This window comes from Hermetia illucens, chromosome 3, assembly GCF_905115235.1.
Source record: "Hermetia illucens chromosome 3, iHerIll2.2.curated.20191125, whole genome shotgun sequence".
NCBI classification, from domain to species: Eukaryota; Metazoa; Arthropoda; class Insecta; order Diptera; family Stratiomyidae; genus Hermetia; species Hermetia illucens.
The window spans coordinates 110,102,931-110,117,194 of NC_051851.1; the positions used below are offsets into that span (position 1 = coordinate 110,102,931).

Below are 14,264 nucleotides of genomic sequence, written 5' to 3' on the forward strand. Positions count from 1 at the left end.
TTCTAAACGTGAGGTGTTCCATTATTTGAATGCAGCATTCGATTTACTAACAATAAATTTTAGACATGACTTGATTTTTATCGCAGTATTAACACATCTGTGATCATTTCACCTAAATCAAATTTTGAAATCGAATATCTCTGAGGCTTTTCTACCGATTTTCATAGATATTGACTTTATTCATAAATAGAGGTATAAGATGTTTATTAAATTTCACTCCACATTGTATCAGTCCAAGTGACGTCATCGGGAATTTGACGACGTTCATTTTGATATTACCTCATCTAGTCTGTATACAATGATCGCGAGCGTTATGTCAGTTTTTGATCACCTTCGCATTGTGATTTAAAAACATGGCGCCAAAATGTCAAATCAGCTGTGGAACAAACAGAATATTCCATTAAATCACATTGCATACAATACACACACTTCCTCAAAATTCCCTTTTGACAGGTAACGCTTTCAAATCAAAGGGCACGTCCACAGTAGATCTACTATAAGCAGTATCAACACTAAATGACCCGACTTGCGAATGAGCTGCAGAAACTTATCCGTACGCATCAGAGACGCTTAACAAGGAAAAGGCATAATATTCGTTAAATCGCATTGGTAAGAGAGAGATCGGTGAGCTTTTGCTATTCTGGTATTACTGCCGTGCTCATCCATATAGCAAACAGTTGTTTCTCGTATTCACTTTATACATAACGAAAAACTTGCCGATCTCACTAATACATTGGCAAGTCCGGGCGTTATATCAAACACAGCTGATCGGATTTTCGTTACATCTCTCTCATGCTCAAAGGTAAAACAACTTGAAATCAGCGTACTCACGCTGATTTTTTCCGCCCTTGAGGGGCATGGAGGAGTGTGGTAGCTGTCTAGTATCTAACTGTGGGCACGACTTTCAACGCGCTCGTCGCGACCCCTCGAGGCTCGCGAGTGAACGCAGCTCTTGTTTAGACTGTGTATACAAGGTTGACGGTAGACACACCTAATATTGGTGAATTGTAGTTCCTCATGTTTTTGCCTCTACGCTGCTGTCACTCAAAACAAATATTTTGTTTGGGATTTGGTTCGGTAGGATTGTGTCGGCGGCCGTTTTCTTGGAATATTATCAGTTACAGTTTATAGAGTAAGTATGGAGCAAATTTTGATTTCATATGTTTATGTACAATAACAAGATAATAATTATTGAATGTTAAAAATGTGGCCCATCGCGTAAAAGTTGAAAGATTCGACTCTGCACCTGTTGAGTGCGTTAAATTCTTGATGGGAAATACCTGCACAATAGATGATTAAAAAGTGTACATTTATGTGGCCAGAGGAGTATTTCATTTGCTAATTGGCGCTCTCTTGGTACTTCAAGAGTGGACGAAATTACAAAAGGGTGTCTGTTAAAACATTTGCTAATAAAACGCTAGTCAAGTTACTTTAATTCAGTAGCAAGGGTCCGAACTTTTTCCCGTCACATCAAGTAGGGTTAAAGGGGGCAAATACTCCCGAATTCTAAAGATTTGATATCGTCAGAAAACAATGATTCAGTGAACTCACGGCTTGTCATTGCCTGCCCAAGTGTGGGGCGTACTGTGTAAAACGGACACCAGTACGTGACGAAGATAGGTGATAGGGTAGGGAAACATGGTGAATGTAAGCATCTAAGTGCAGATCTACTGAAGTGTGGTGTTGAACGCTTGCATACTTCTGTGGGCAATACGGTCCTTTTGAGCATTTTAGTTCATCTCATCTTATGTACAAAATCGGATGTCTTGTACATGGTGCTTTAGAATCGCACCAAGATCGATACACTATGCCCCTTTAAAAAAAATGGTCACGATTACGGTTTCTGTCGCCCCCCAATTTGATGATGGATTCTGGTACAATGGCCCAAAATAAGACGAAAGTAAAAAGGAAACAATTTCGAAATCCCTTTTCGTTTTCGGAATATCAAAGGTTGAAACTCTCGAATTGACCCATATTCGAAACTTGTAATTCGTTACGCTTTTGATGTGCCCGCGATTTGATGACGAATTCGGGCAAAATGGAATATTGAAAACTTTGAAATATATTAGTTTCTCGTCATATTGAATGTCAGTTCGTTCACTGCCATTGTATGTAACAACTTAATAAATTCTTTTGTTAAAAATATAGCCTAAAAGACTGGAAGGTAGCTATGATTTTGTTGAAAATCCAACTCATTCCTATTTATTTTCATGGAAATTTACTGTACTCTCACGACATCATGCTATGTAAGTATCACTTTGTAATAACTAGCTTCACAACACAAGAAAATCACAAAACTTTTTATACCGCTAGCACCCAGCTTCTGGATTCCTCATAAATTTTAGACAAATTTGGCTATAAAAGAACATTTATACTCGAAATGCACCAGGGGAAGGTATTTTCTAACGCATTTCATCCCCACCGTAGGGGGGACCCCTTGGTTCGTTACTCTCGAAATATTTAATGACTCCAAATCCCTCCCCGGTAGAATCCGACTCGGAAATATCTTCAGCAATTGCATTCATTGAGGTGAGGACGCTTCGCGTCCGCGTACCGTTTTTCCGAATCTATCTCAGTCAATTTGAGGCAATCCTGCAACTTTTCGTCTACCATCACCAAGGATATCAAGCAGGAACTGCATGATCTAAGAACCAAAATCATCTCTATACTTATCTAGGTACAACTTTCTGTGAAAGAACAGAGCCATATATTGGTGTAATAAGCGAGATGACCAGCGACATTTGAATGATTTTTTCAAAATTTCGGTTTTGGTTCTCTAAATCATTGATAGTATTGATTGGACTGGATTCTTCACCTTTGCTGTGATTTGTTCGCAAATGAAGAGTACGGTGCATATCCTCGATGTTGAAGAATCCACATACTTTTGAATGTATGGCCACAGTTCCCACTTGCTTTTCGAGTTTACTCTCAAAAATAAACCAAAATAAGTTTATCTTCTTTACAATATAAAACCAGTACGGTTATGCTCTTTTGCTCGGTAATACAGCCCCTATTATCTGGATCGTTTTACCTTCGCCACCTAGTACCATGCTACTGTGCGAAGCGATTATTTCAGCTATTTCTCGACAATAGTTGTAGTAATCAACTATTGAAATTTAAACGGGTATGGAGATGTTCATCGAAAGGATCGAAGAAAAAGGGTTTTGTTTGCTGCCGCAAGATACTAAACCCAACAGCCGGCACGTTTTTCGAAGGTATTTCTTGCCGCATTGAAGTACGTGACGTGGTGGCAATAAATTGTTTCGTCACCAAAATGCAGGTTACTGATGCCTATAGACATCTGCTATCTTTGCGTCATCATCGGAGCTTAGCCGAAATACAATAGTTGATTAATACAGCGGTTGTTGCTTGATATAAAGTAGTTTATCGAGCGGTGGTAGACGGAAATTTGCAGGATGACCTCAAATTGAATGAGATAGATCCGACCTCATTCTCTCTGGAAGAAGAAAAACAGTATTTGCCCTCGCGAAGTGACCTCGCCTCAATGAATGTGGGGATGACAGAGAAGACGACATTGACAGGGCAATTGCTGAAGATACTTCCGAGTCGGATTTTACCGGCGAGGAAGTATTTTAAAACTCTTCTGGGACACTACACACCAGGAGGGGTTTGGGGTCATTAAATACTTCGGGAGTGACGAACCACGTCTTTGGTGGGGATGAAATGCGTTAGATAATACCTTCCCCTGGTGCATTTCGAGTATAAAAGAGCAATAAATGTTCTTTTATAGTCAAATTTGCCTAAAAGTTCTGAGGAAACCAGAAGCTGGGTGCCGCCGGTATAAAAAGTTTTCTGATTTTCTTGTGTTGTGAAGCTAGTTATTACAAAGTGATACTTATGTACTATGTTGTCGTGGGAGTATAGTAAATTTCCACGAAAATGAATAGGAATGAGTAGGATTTTCAACAAAATCATAGCTACCTTCGTTTTTTAAGCTATATTTTTAACAAAAGAATTTATTAAATTTTCTGTTTAATTAAAATTGAATAACAAAATACAATGCAATGGTAGCGAACGAACTGGAATTTAATTTTACGAGAAATTAAACGAAATATTTAAAAGTTTTCAATATTCCGAAAGCTAACCGAGATGCCGAAACATTTTATCTTTGTTTCATTTTGTTTTATTTTACGAAAATCCATCATCAAAACTCGTGACTATCGGAACCGTGGCAAAGTGCATGTTTTAGCTAGAGGCCAATTCGAAAATTTGAAAATTTTTACTTTTTATTTTAGTCCTATTTTAGACCATTGTGCCCGAATCTACCACCAAATCGAGAGCACACGGAAAACATAACGAAATAGCTGTTTCGAATATGGGCCAGTTCTCAAACTTGAACATTCAATATTTCGAAAAGGGTGGGGGATATCAAAAATTTTTACCTTTTATTTTAGTCTTATTTTGGGCCATTGTGCCCGAATTCGTCATCAAATCGCGGGCACATAACAAACGTAACGAATTACAAATTTCGAATATGTCGAAAACTTCAAACTTCGATATTTCGAAAACGAAAATAGATTTCGAATTTTTTCCTTCTTATTTTCATCTTATTTTGAGCCATTGTACCAGAATTCATCATCAAATCGGGGGACACGGAAACCGTAATCCCCCAAAAAATGAATCGTACAGGAAGTTAGAAGCAAGGGGGAGCGTCCTCTAATTAAAGAAAATAATTATTATATCAATCTTTATTTAGAAAATTTTTAGGGATTTACAAAGAACCAGTTCCATCTACTTAAGTTTTATCACGAACATAAGTTATAATTTAATATAATCAAAAAATCATACTCAGTATTGAATTAAAGCTATTTAGTATGTTATGTGCCTCCCCTTTGTCTTGTGTCATTGTAGTATTTTTCGTAATAGGTTCGATTTTTCAGTTTTCATTTTGGCGATTTTATCCAAGCCTTAACTAAAAAAAATTCATTCTAGTTGCTTTTTCTACGTAATATGATTTTTTAATGGTATTTTCACCTGGGACACACTTGTGCCCTTCTTCAGGACACTATAAATTTAACTCGACTGAACAAACGATTAAAGAATTATATCCCGAATAATTCCAATTCAAAAAGCGATGAGATACTTGTAATACAAGCTATCTGTTACGGCATATGAATCAGTCGGCGCAATTGAAGCTCTAAAGGAATGCGGACTATGCTGTAACTTCCACTTCCATTTATGTCTAGCCAAAAAAGCAGCATAGGATCATTTGACATCATTGCATACTTATACATCAATTCTGATACTCATCAGTTTCAACGCATTCACTCGGGCTCCTTTCAGTTTACAACTCCAGTATCACTAGGGATACAGCACTACACTTTTTCAAATATTCCTCCATCGTAACTGTCCACTTAGTATCGTCAATACCTTTCATAGAATTACATCTGCAAACAGCAGTTCCACCTCGAGGGACCAGTACCCTTTCTCAAAAGTGTCTCCATCTTGACTGCTCACTTGACTAAGTCGATTCCAAAGTCAACAATTTTGTACAGCCAAGAAAAAAACGACTTTATTTTTGCAATCATCCGACCGATGAAAGCTCAAGTTCAAAAACCACTGTTTTTTTTTATACAATTTACAGTGTCTGCTAAATCCCAAGCAGTACTACATACATACCTATATATTGTTCAATGCTGGACTGGTGAGGAAAAACAACGGATTTTTCCATTCCAATTAAAAAAAAATTGTATCACAAATTTTCGCTGAATTGCGTTATCGCGGAAAATTAAGTGAAAACGAAAAATTAAATTAACAAATGCAAAATCGATAAAAACCGTACTTCTTATCAGTCAAATCAAAATTCACTATATTTTAGACTACTATTTATCAGACTTAGTGATGGCTCCAAAGTCTATGCACTATTTGCTGTAAATCCGATGTAGCTTAATGCAAAAGTAAAGTTTGGTTAACAAATTTTATTCACTTCTCTGCATCGCGATAAGGCTTCATTAAAAAGTCTAATCTCGGATGTTTATCTCCCTGAAATATATCAATCTGAAACCAGATATCAATCTATACAAAATGTAGACCTCAAAATGCATCACAATATTATATCTGCTTATATAAAGTTAATAATAGCATACTTCTATATTTTATAAATTTACCCAGAAATACCCTAGGTTCATTCTAGAAGTACGAAATTCGATATGTGATAATGTTAGATTTACTCTAAATTCAAAAACGTACAAAGAAAGTTTTCCACACGAGATGAACACAAAATATAGGCTTCAATATTCATCCCATTATCATATCTCCTTAAATAAAATCACCCCGAAACTTAAGGGGGTTTCATTCTAGAAGTACGAAATTTGGTATCAGTAGGTTTGCTCTAAATTCAAAAACGTGCATAGAAAATCTATCACACAAGATGAACGCCAAACCCGAAGCGTTCTTCAAACTTAAATTGAACTCCTAGTGTGAGGCGTATGAAGCTGACTATTATCAATATAGTACTTTCCAGATCAATTTATTTGCGAAAATGGCTCTTTAAAAAACAGTAGGCACGCGGAACAGTCATGCATTCACAAAAGGGAAACACAAAACCTTTCATACCTCGGTTTCCCGACTTGTTTGCATAATGTATTATATAACATTGTTGAGGAATACCTCTGAACCTGAGCTCTAAGATTTGAAAACTTATTGTTATTTTCCATTCTATAAACATCTAATAACACAAATATGGCGAAACAATTTTTTTTTCGAAATACATATTACATTGACTTTATTTTCAAATTTCTTCCAAAAATATTTAATCCTATAATTATCAACCCTAAATATCGTACATATAATACAAGTATGTTCAATAAGATTACTACCCTGATTTGATTCAAGTACTCATTGACAACTTCGTCGGCTGGTATCCGACATCAAGTCACGGTAACAAATCCCTCTGCCACCAGTGAGATTTGAATCGCGACTTTTCGCTACGACAGCTCAGTGCTAACCACTTGAGCCATCCGGACAATTTACTTTACGCTTCACACTATTTATCTTATTAGCATCGGTTTACTGTCTGTCCGTCACAGGCACTTTTCTCAGAAATGGTCACGGTTATTGACTCGAAATTTGGTAGAAAGGTTAAAATTCTGAACCCCCACATATGCGGTGAATTCCATTACTGCACATTGAACTAAAGTCACACTTAAAATACCAAATGGGGTATCAGTTAGATTTGACATGATTGCATATAAGAGGTTCGAAGGTCCAAAAGGGGCCAACAACCTGTTCTCAGAAATTACCCATCCGAAAAATCCAAATTGACAACCGTTGCTACTTACGTAAATACGAAGTTTTGTGATTGATGCAAAAACGGAAGACAAGCGCGGCGAGGACAAATGATCCATTTCGCACCAGGCTTGATGCAATGATGAATACAAGCCTGGTGAGTCGAAATAAGCTATTTCGCAATAGACTTGATGCAACGACAAAAAAGGCTAAATGCGCAAATCGAGTAGAAAAGATTGTGTTTATCCGAGATTCGTAATCAAATTATCGATTCTCGGGCTTTTGCCCAATTTATAAAAAATTAAAAAGCATCTCAAATGTTGAGATGTTTTTCTCGTTCCTTTCAACAGTTTTATTTAAATTGCTGAATCTTCCTGCTCGCCACACATGACCCACAAAAAAAATTGTTTTTATCGTCGTAGTCGAAATGACAAATGCAAGACTTCTTTCTGTTTTAATATTTAATATCGGCATTAATCATCAATTTCTTCCTTACTAGCAAACGAACGCGATCCCAAAGATATCGATAACAGATCATCAATCGTACAAGAATGAATACCTTCAGCTTCCATTGATTCTATAAAGACATCACCGCCAACACTACTTTTAACTTTAAATCACATACGCCTGCAAACCTAAAACGTGTAAAAAATTCTACTATTCAATATTACTCTACTATTCGCATTTAGCCCCAGGCAAATACAACGGCAAATCAGTTTGGAAACTTAAGCATTCATTTATTGTTCACTTCAATCGGAATGAAATTGGAAACTTAGCATTCATATTTCGTTTAAAGATTGGTCCTAACTCCGGTCGAACCATACCAAATGGGGAGCAATTTACTCCCTCCTTTTTTGGTCCACTGACCCCTTGTTTAGGGCTGAGCATCCATATGTTAATTGCTCCTTTATATAGTTCACAGATCACGAATTGGCTACAAATTATATTGAGCGTAAATTCGTACTTTAGGTCAAAGCTTTGCCAGAGCTGAAAATATTTTTTTTAAGGATTAAGGTGAGGGGTCAGGACCCTCAGGCGGCGTCTGACGATTTGCCTCTGCCCTGTTAAGAAACCGTAAAGTCATCTTCGTCTAATATTTTTTTAATTTTGGATGCTGGGGTGTTGCGCTTTAATGAAATCTAGGCCTCAAAATATATCCCATTCTGATATCTGCCCAAATAGACTTACTAATAGTATATTACCAACTTTTAGAAATTGCCTGAAAAACCTGCCTCAGATTCATCCTAGCACTACTAAATTGCACGGGCATAGAGTACCAATGTCGCGCATACTCATGCCCTTTCATGGAAATTCAGCTATTACAGTTCAAACTTATCAATTTCGTGCGAATTTACTGCATCCTAACCTATGCAAATAAGATGCTGATGTTCATAATTAACGGGAAAAATTGACATTCGAAATATTATAATTCTATTCACGAAGAATCCACTTCTCCCCAGCCCTTTCTAAAGTTTTGTATTATTAAAATCGATTTACTTTGTCTTTTTTTTTGTTAAGGAGGTGAAAATCTTCAAAATACGGTCTTGGGGGATTTTGTCGGATTTTTAGCTACTAAAGCCACCCCCAACTCTCTCTCTCTGCCCCGCGGAACCACCATAAAGTAGTACATTACGGGGCGGAGTCAGCTCACTCCAGCTCCGCATAGGTGACCGAGCTTTTCTCCTCTCCTTTGCATTTCGCAGTTTGTTTTGGATAGATGCGATCAAGGAGCTGACCGCATCCCAATTCTTTTGATGTGCTACCATTTTCAGCACCAGATTTTCTGCTACCAGCACCTCTCCTAGAGTCTCCTCTAGATTCTTCCACAAATCTCGGACAGTTTAAAAATACATGCTCTGGGTTTCCATCGCAATTTGGACAGTCGGGCGAGGACTCCAATTTAAACTTGTGCAGGTATTGGGAAACCGGGTGAGTTTATAATTAGTACCCTCAGGGCTGTCCTCCTGTAGACTGCACTCAGTTTGTTGACGGCGGTCATCCGCAACGCCTCCATCCAAACTGGGGTCGCATACATGGTATATCGTGGCCCTCCCACGTTCAGCATCATCCTTGCCAGGACCATACTTGCAGTGGATTTGTCTCAAACATACGTGTTGTCTACAACTGAGCTTCTTGTCTATCACCACCCTCAAGTATTTCATGGTGAGGTCCGTTATCAGTGCCATACCAGAGCCTCCTTTCAACTAGATAACTCGATGATAGAGGCGAGATAGGCGCGAATGCCAAGCTTGGCTAGGGATTTGCGTATTAGATTCCAATTGGCTTAATTAAATGCATTTTTCACGTCCAGGTTTGCTGGTACTACCCTTACCGTGAATGGCATCTTCGGCTCGTTTCGTAGAGGCGCCTCCTCTATCAGGTGGATCTAACCACTGGCTGCCTGACTTGCAATACATTGTATGGCCTGTCGACCGCAAGCCTATATCACCGTATGTCTGTCTGTCTATCCGTCACACGCATTTTTCCCGGAGACGATTATAGCGATTGACACCAAATTGGGTGAAAATTTGGGAATTGTGAACGCTCACGCATACAGTGAGACATATCGATCTACGGGATCCCCATACATGCAAAAAGGGGATACAAATTTTTTTTTCACGAAATGTAGTCATGTGGGGTATCAAATGAATTGTCTCGATTAGTACTTTCCGAAGCCGACCTTAGTTTTACATGTGATGACAAGGTGGGGAGTGCGGGGGTTCGAAAGTGATCATTTTTTAATGCACCCATTCTCAGAAACTACGCAACCAAAAATGAAAAAAATCAAGAGGCTGCCACTATATGGTACCTAGGCTCAAAAATACCCTCCATACCGATATTTATTCAAATAAAGTGTATTACTATAATGTTTAGTAATTGGCTGCAAAACCCCTTTTAAATTCATCCGAGAGCCACGAAATATACAGTAGAGGCTATAACATAAAGGATGATCCTACCAAGTTTTATGGAAATCACACTATCAATAACAAAGCTATAATAGGTCAAAGTTGCCGCTTCTTTGTAAATTCAAGATTTTAAATGTCAATACCACGCGAAAGTAGATATTTTCACATAATATATACGAGTACATATATTAGGTGCTAGGTACTAATGGGACAAATGCACACTCACATGTCTTTATTAAAAAAATACACAAAGGTTTTCATACCTGAAGCGCCCAGCTTCCGGTTTTTCGACTTGTTTGTATCTGTTGTAAGTTCAGTTCTTCACATTTGCTAATAATATTAAACTCTGAGTGTGAAGCGTATGAAGTTGACAATTACTATATATAAATAATATAAAAATAAATAAAATAATATAAATAATATAATTATATAAATTGAGATTCATACATATGAAAGGGGGGTGTAAATTATGTTTCATAGAATGTGGTCATGTGGGGTATTTTTGATGCTGGGAGTGAGGGGTCAAAATGTGTACCCCGGTAGTGTAACAGGTCTCGTTCTCAGAACCTATCCAACCGAAAAATCTGACGAAAAAAACACAATGGTGCATCCATAGGAAATCTAGGCTTCAAGATAGATACCACTTCGAATTTGCAAAAACAATTATTAACAAAATTATAGAAAGTCAAAGTTGTGTATTTCACGTGAATTTATCGCATTTTAGACGTGTATGACGTCATCATATAAAGTGAATTATGCTGTGTAAAACAAAACCTTATTAAAATCGATTCACTGTCTGGCTGTCTGTCACATGCACTTTTCTCAAAAACGAACGAACGAAATTTGGTAGATAGATGGGAACTATGAAATCCCACGCATAAAACGAGTGGCATAAATTTAGGTGGAGTTTAAACGGGGGCTGGCCCCATACATGGAAAGGGGGGATTTAAAAAAAAATTAACCGGATGTGGTCGTGTAGGGTATCAAATGAAAAGTCTCGATTAGTACCTTCCGAAACTGACATTAGTTTTGGCGTGAATTGCAAAGCGCGCGAGTAAGGATTTAAAATGTACGCACTTAAAGTGAGACAGAATCAAGCCGGATTTGTCAAGAACTGCGGAACTACTGACGCAATACACGCTGCGCGTTTACTCATGGAGAAACGCCGTGAGAAGAATCGCCCTCTTTACATTGCCTTTCTGGATCTAGAGAAAGCGTTTGACCGTGTACCACACGAACTCATCTGGTATGCTTTACGATAACACTTCGTGCCAGAAGAACTCGTGCGCTAGGTTCAATTGCTCTACCACGATCCGAAAAGTAAAGTTCGAAGTATGGCGGGTGTATCAAAATCGCTTCGTGTCTCTGGTGGAGTTCATCAAGGAAGTGCCCTCTCACCACTCCTCTTTGTCCTTGTTATGGACACCGTCACACGGGATATCCAACGTCCAGCGCCCTACACACTGCTTTATGCAGATGATGTTTTCCTAGCATCTGATAGCAAAAATGATCTCGAGCAACTTGTTCAAAAATGGAATGATCGCCTCATGCAACACGGTCTCAGATTGAATTTAAACAAAACTGAATTTTTGACGAACGATCCCCATGAAACAGGCACAATCACTGTCAGCGGCAGTGATCTGCCCAGAACTGAGCGATTTAAATACCTCGGGTCAACGCTATCAGCCAATGGAGAGCTGCGTTATGAAATTGCTTCACGCATTAACGCAACCTGGATGAAGTGGCGTTCCACAACTGGTGTCCTTTGTGATCGACGTATCAACGAACGTCTCAAATCTAAAATTTACCGCAATGTCGTCCGTCCAGTCGCTCTCTATGGTTCTGAGTGTTGGCCGACCATAAAAGCCAATGAACGGCGTCTTGCGGTAATGGAGACGAAGATGCTACGTTTGACTAGTGGCGTCACACGTTTAGATCACATCCGAAATGAGGATATCCGCGATCTTCATGGGGTTGCACCGATCGTGGAAAAGTTGCGAGAGAGGCGTCTTCGATGGTATGGTCACGCAATTCGTGCAAACGAGAATTCACTTGCAAAGATTGGTCTGAACATCCAAGTCGATGGTAAACGAGCAAAAGGCAGACCTAAGCAACGGTGGCTTGATACGCTGAATGGGGATTTGAAAGCCTCGAGATTGCACCCAGATCAGGCATTCGTAGAGCCAAATGGCGAAGCGGGTCACGACGAGCCGACCCCGCTTGTGAACGAGATAAAGGCTGAAGAAAAAGAAGAAGACTTAAAGTGAGACAGAACCCATTTTCGGAAACTATCCAACCTAAAAATCCGAAAAACATCAGGATGGGGCGCTTAGATGAAATCCAGGCCTCAAAATATGTCCCAATCCGATATCTGCTCAAATAAACTTACTAATACTAGCTACCAACTTTTAGAAATTGACTAAAAAACCCTTAAATTCATCCTTGGACTACCAGTAGAGGACCATATTTCGCATACACATACACCAAATTTCATGAAAATCTGGCCATTAATGCCTAAGTTATAGCAGTTCAAACTTAGCAATTTCGTGCGAATTTACTGGCGTCCAGCTTTCGGTTTCCTGACTTGTATAATGCATATAAGCAAATATATACATTTCTATGCATAGTGCCTGTGTGTTCACTTATATTATTGAGCATGTATATAGGTACTACATGGGGAAAAAAATCTGCGGGCTAGAAATGAACATTTTATTCACTGTCCAGCGTAGTTCCCTTGAATACACTTGCTGAGCTCCTTCAACATTTCTACGTAAGGCGAGGGGATAACAGCTTCTTCATATGTGCGTATTTAGTATTTAACTTTTATGTCAAATAATCTCGTTAATTACAATATCAAATTGAGGAAAAAAAATGTTTTGGCTAATTCTAATTTCCAAATGTCATAAAAATAAAGGTCCGTGATTACATTTCAGCAGAATTTCATATAGAATTAATTATGCGTATGTATTTAATCAAAGAATTTAGAATGTATTAAATTCATTGGGGAAGTAAATCACAAAGATTAGGAGTCAAGAAATCATTTATTTGCCAGCTTTTGCAGATAACCTTACGGCTTTGTCTCTAGCACTTTGTACGGCAATATGCAATGCGTAGTCGAGCTAAGCAAACCATTAACAATTGCCTCTGCGTAGGGGATGCGTATTTTCAATTCCGCGTCCTTGGAATCGCTGCTACTCAATGAGTTTAACTTTTGGTCATTCCGTTTTTCGACCTGATGCTGAAGTTGGAACAGTTCTATGCTTCCAGCACAGAGACCAAAAAGTTTCTTCGAACTCCATTACAGTACAGTTAGGGAAATTGGATCCCAAGCGGACTTTAAAAATCGAATAGCTTTACCCTTTGCAACTTTCTTCAATACACTGGCCACGCAAGGTTTAATGTATTTCACAGCTTGTAATTGTTTTCATTAAATTTACCGACCTACTTTCCAGATACCGCTGAAATTGGAGTTCGGGACGATCAAGGCCGGGGGATGGCTTTATCTAGATTTAGTGTTTAGAAATAAAGTTTTTCAGCGTCTATGTAATACCAAATAAGGCGATGCCGCATTTTCGCGGTAGGCTTGATGCTCTTGCTGCCTTGGACACGCAGGGGTGGATTTTCGTTGGGACGCCTTTAATGTCAGGCTACTTAAATGGGCGAAGAAGGCAAAAAGATCCTGGTAATGGCTGAGAATTAGTTTCAAACAGTGGATCTATGCCAACGTTCCGCCACGGAATTCGGAAGACTTCCCAATGAGCGACCATCGACACATGCCATTCCAAATGGTGGTAGCGCTTTCGTTAACGAACCTAGTAACGACCTAGAGAGCACCCGGCCGTGACAAGTCTTCTATGTGTTGGTGGACGGTGCAAATTGCCAACCTGCGGAGAGAGTGCCATAAGCTCCGCAGTTTGATACCATGTTTAAACGACCGCGAAGAGACAGTACAGATCAGGTAAAAGGAAACTCCGCAGCGCAATAAGCAAAAGCAAGGCTCTCTGTTGTCAGAAGTGGATGGCACCAGCCACATACATGCGAAAGGAGAGTGTAAATTTTCTTTCACTGAATGTGGTCATGTAGGGTATCAAATGAAATAGTAGTTTGGGG

The 14,264-nt window shown here is 38.8% G+C and overlaps 1 protein-coding gene across 2 annotated transcripts in view; it reads left to right on the forward strand.

Moving 5' to 3' along the window:
• Positions 1-984: 984 nt before the first annotated feature.
• The window catches only part of LOC119652876 (lethal(2) giant larvae protein), a 146,331-nt gene continuing 133,051 nt past the window's right edge, over positions 985-14,264 (forward strand). Inside the window, exon 1 of one of the 2 annotated variants that reach the window (XM_038057237.1) lies at positions 985-1,132. The gene's annotated coding sequence lies outside the window, so the exon portion shown is untranslated. The remainder of the gene's footprint in view (positions 1,133-14,264) is intronic. The other variant, XM_038057240.1, reaches the window with a different exon arrangement.